The sequence below is a fragment of the Anas platyrhynchos genome, chromosome 5 (assembly GCF_047663525.1).
Source record: "Anas platyrhynchos isolate ZD024472 breed Pekin duck chromosome 5, IASCAAS_PekinDuck_T2T, whole genome shotgun sequence".
Classification (NCBI taxonomy): domain Eukaryota; kingdom Metazoa; phylum Chordata; class Aves; order Anseriformes; family Anatidae; genus Anas; species Anas platyrhynchos.
In genome coordinates this window covers 613,018-617,891 of record NC_092591.1, presented here as the reverse complement: position 1 = coordinate 617,891, position 4,874 = coordinate 613,018, and the positions used below count along the sequence as shown (strand labels likewise).

Here is a 4,874-nt window from a genome sequence, read left to right as displayed (position 1 = left end):
CTTTGAACTCTTTGCACAGATACCCTTCTGGGTTTGTCAGACAGATACTTCCATTACACAACTTAAATGTTCAAGAATAATAGTCTGTATCTTTTCAAATATCAAAACTTACTCCCACTGGAAATCAATCATCAGACAGACAACAAGAGACATGTAGGATAGCAGAGAATTGCCTGCCAACTTTCTTTTTCTATAAAAGCTCATGAAAGCCGGCAAAATATAAATGACTTGTCAAAGGCAGCTTAAAGAGAGAAACTGAGAATATAATTATGGCCACAAAGAATTTGCACAGATAGTTGCAGTAAGGGCGCGTACAGAGAAAGACGTGTGAGAAGCACAGGTTATGTGTCCAGGAGCAGAAGGCTGTGAGCCATGCTCTGAGCAGATGATCCAGGAGGCCATAGCTGGCACAAACTATGGGACAACAAACCTGGCAGCACCATGGTGAGGGTAATGTCAGCTTCAGGTCAGAGAGCAGTGATGCTTTCCTGGTTGTATACATCTGTAGAAAATAGGGACGTAAGAATATTACAGGATTTGCAGTTGTTACTATACAAGAACGTTGCATTTGAAGACGAAATATGGCAGCTACCAAAATGGATGAAAGTCATTCTTAGTCGTTTGATTAAAACTTTTAAATGAACATGCAAATAAGCAACGGCAAATACAATTATTTTTTTATGAGAAGAAGGAAATCTGAGGTGTGACAAAGGTGAATAGATGTCCCATAATTTTCAGTGTGTGCTCACCATAGCAGCACCACGCCTTGCTGGGACTGGGCTCCATTCACCATCACGAGCCCTTCGGGGAAGCAGCCCAGCTGCCCTGTGCTCCTGTGCCACTGTGCCCTCGACCCCGCTGGCAGAGCAACTTGTAGGTGCTGAGCTCAACTTCCCACCTCGCTGCTGAGCCCAGGGTGCCAGGGCACAGACTGGGAGAGGGGCATGGGGCCACAGAACTAGGAAGCCCCCCGGGATGGCAGCCTCAGCCTCAGCTTCTGCCACCTGAGCACCCATGACCCTCTCCCACCCCTTGTCTTCTCCAGCACTCCCTGTGTCCCACAGTAATAAAATCTGCTGAGAATTGAAGCTCTGCTTTGCTCCTTCCCTATCCCCATATTATGTCCACAGTACTAATACTTAGTGTTTGTCACTAAACATCTTTTTATTTATGCACAAAAAAAATAAATATAAATAAATAAAAAAAAAATTGCTTTATAATTATAATTAACCTTTAGGCAAGCTTTTTTTTTAAAAAAAAAAAAAAAGTCTGCATTTTCTTCCCATGTTATCTTTATAAAGTGTTTAACTACTTACTATCCTTCCTGTTACTTGTATGAATCAACAGGTTAAGGTCTTTAACTTTGCATCACGTACAGATATCATCCTCAGAACAAGTCGCTACAGAAAACCACAGCATTAATTTTTCATAAAAATATTCCTATATTTGTGGTATTTTTGATTTTGCCAGTGCTAAGTTCTCTCTTGGAAAGGTTAATGCATTTTGTTCTGTATTGCTACAGCTTTTCCTATCTCTTCTGATAGCTTCCTCTTGCATGAAGAACCCAGATCATTTTCTTTGGTTCTCTAACCATAAATACTTGGAAATATCAGCTTACCTTGGGGGAAGGCAGCCTGGGAGCTAGGGAACAGCTTTTAACTGTTTGGGGCTGAATTATCCAGAAGTTTGTTCTCCCGGCACAGACGTCCCGAACAGTAATAACTCATGGAAGATAAGGCTGAAGGACCTTGTCAGTTCAGGCTTGGACTATTACATTTTTCTGAAGGAGAGAGAGAGGTATCACTAGAAAGGCACAAAAAAAGCTCCAGGCATACCTGCCTCTCCCTGAGCTGGGGAGGCTCTGTGGCACTCCTAGTGTCAACATCATGGTGGTGATTATCTGAGCTCCTGCTCAGAAAAGCCACCTAATTTCTGAATCCCCAGGCTTTAGCTGTTGTAACTGTGGCCTCCAATTAGCACTTGTGAGTAATCTCTGCCTAGTGCTCCAGGAGGGTTCAGGCAGAGCTGCCCACCAATGACAATATCCGTGACTCCTCCTAGAGAACAGCCTGGCACCCAACTGCTTGGGCTCTCTTTCTAATCTGTGTGTGTCATCATCACTCTGTTTATGCCAGCTTTGGTGAAATGGTTTACGTGTTTTAAATTAGAGTCCTATCATCTTTCACTGTGGTGAGACTTTGGCTCAGGTGGAAACAAGGCAACTCCTGCAGGTGATGCAACCAAAAGCAATGAGAACTGGTAAAATGGAAAGGTCTTAGTGTGGAACAGGTGTTCCAAAGTAATCCCCTCTTCTCTGCTCACTAACTTACTGATGTCATGCCCATATGTCCCAGGGCAAGTCTCTCAAGCAGCTGCTAGCTCTGGTGTGTTTGGCAGCTCCATTGCCTAGTAGAGCACTGAGGCTTTACTGGCATCTTATAATTGCAAAATTAAGAGGACAAGCTTACCTTCTCTTCCTTCCCCACAGGTCTCTTCCACAGCCATTTTGTTGTGGGCTGTGGTGCAACAAGCCAGAGCTGGACTTGTCTTCTGTTTAGGTACCGAAGTCATATCTGTATGAGACCACAAAACTCAGTGGTATTTGGAAATACTTGAGAAAAGTGATGCCAGAGAAAACAAGTGCAGTCAGGAGCAGCTTCGCTCTTTGCCCAGGTGGTCTATGGCTGCAATTGCTCGTGTTAGTATGAAGCTTCAAATAGTGTCCAACAGACCTGGCCCCATGGCTGTGGCATTTCAGGGTTTTTAATTTTTTGGTTTTGTTTGTTTACTTGTTTTTTGTGTGTGTGTGTGTTTTGTTTATTTGTTGTTTTTTAATTGAGACTCCATGCACTTCACTTCAATTTTCCTTTCCATATGCTGACTTCTGCCTGGAAAAAAAAAAAAGTGTTTTTTTTTGCAGCTGACAGGGACACCCATCACATACCCAGTGCACAGCTTCTCTACTGAGCTAAGAGAAATAACACTGGGCAATCTGCTATCCCATTTTGTCTTCAGTGAATGACCTGCCCTGAGCTCTGCATATTTTTTATTCATTTCAAACTCTTCAATGACTATAGAAAGTACCAAATGAATATTAGATGGCTATGACCTCTGCTAAAGCAATTCTCCTGTGTACAAATTGCTTTTTGTCAAGTGACAATGGTATGCTTGCTCCTAGACTCATAGCCTAAGCCACAAGATTACTGCCTAATTGGGAAAAATAACCAGACAGGAGTTAAATAAATGGGATGAGGAAGGTATTCCATTAATTGATCACATATGCCAAGTGATTCAGCTTCAAAATTTGTCATTGTCACTTTTCCAACACAAATTTAGAAAGAATGGTGCTTCATTAAGTCTGTGAGGTTCTTCCAGAGTGAGCAGTGACTGACCACTCACAATAAGTTAATTAAAACCATTTCACACTAGAAAGAACAAATGTTGGTGGAGATTAATTGATTTCCTGTTGCTATATGCTCAGGTCTGAATGATGTACTAGAGACACTTTAGCTACACGCACTTCATCTAAGTCAAATACAACCTTCATTGTGCAATTAATTTCACTTTTCCATTAGTAACTACTATTAGAACAAAGTTAAACACCATAGCTGCCCCAGCTTTTCCTTATTTTGCCCTGCAGTTTCTAGCTAATAGTTTAGTTTATACCAATCCACACCCTCAAAAAAGAGGACTGGTGGCTAGTACTGATGACTTAGGCACATTTCTCTGTCTCTTCACCTCTGCCAATTACATTTAATATGTTCTCTATCTAAGCATACTTTCTCATACTTTCTCATTATTGGCACCTCCTAGATGATGTCTGATATCAAGAGACGTGTAAAATGTGCGAAATGAAGGAGAAGCACCCAAGAAGCCCCTTTTCCTCTCTTGCCTTTAAGCCAGCTTGGTAAATTACAGCATGGTTCAGCCATCTGCTTCAAAAGTGGTGTTACGCATTAAACCTAAACCCCTCTAATCAGCTATGTTAACCCTGCCTGAGTCTTCATTATCTTCTTTCCTTCCCTGACAGAAGGAATTTTCCCAGCTGTGCAGGATCAATTCCTCACTCTGCTTAGTTCTCACACTGGTGATAACACTGAGCAGCATGTGACATCTGCATCACTAGTAGATCACAGTTATGTTTCTTATCCTCAAATTGAGCTAATAACCATGATGAGCATAAACATCAGATAGTCTCTGTCCTGTGTGGAAACCCTTCCCTACTCCACCTCTACAAAATCTTGTAGCTTAACACTCTGTAAAATAAATTGTAGCGAGGTCAAATCTTGTATGAACGAGTGGCTAGGCTATCCTACTCCAACTGCTGTGCCTTCAGCAAAATTGCAGCTGCATTCAAGAGGGGAGCACTCTTGCAGTGCCTCTCTATTCTCTGCTACTCACAGTTTGCATCGTTTTTGTCTGCTCTAGTCTGTACCTGTACTTTGCACTCTTGGTCTAACCTCCTGGTAGTGCACAGTCCTGGGGGCTGTTCTGCTCATGTTTTCATGGGAAGAGAGGAGCAAAGTTCTTTGATTTCAGGGTGCCAGCCTTTGGGGAGCAGGCAAAAGAGTGAGAGCTTGAGCAGCACTCATCTGTTGCACTCATCATTACACTCAGCTGTGTGCTGGTCTGGAAAAGGGCTCAGACACAGCAGGCTGGTATGTCTCCAGTTCCCCTTTTACAGGACACTATCTTAGGCTCCTTTACCCTCTAGTCTCTTGTCCACAAGAAGTTTGAATTGTATGGCTGGGACAAATCTGTTATCTTAAAGGTTATCAGGGACCCTTCAGTCATCGGCTCTGTTCTTAACTCTGAATTACATCATTCAAACAAGGAAAAATCCGGTAACTTGCTGAGTAGATTGCCCCTTGTAA

The 4,874-nt window shown here is 42.5% G+C and overlaps 1 long non-coding RNA gene across 2 annotated transcripts; it reads right to left on the bottom strand.

The window, feature by feature from the left end:
- Window positions 1-242: 242 nt before the first annotated feature.
- Window positions 243-4,554, bottom strand: LOC119717168 (uncharacterized). 2 transcript variants are annotated; one of them, XR_005266255.2, is made up of 4 exons: window positions 4,436-4,554; window positions 2,469-2,888; window positions 1,619-1,780; window positions 243-502 (listed from the first exon to the last, which is right to left on the bottom strand). It is a non-coding gene; the product is annotated as an uncharacterized lncRNA (long non-coding RNA). The 2 variants fall into 2 exon arrangements; XR_011809972.1 differs by lacking the exons at window positions 2,469-2,888; window positions 4,436-4,554 and adding an exon at window positions 2,034-2,384.
- Window positions 4,555-4,874: the final 320 nt, after the last annotated feature.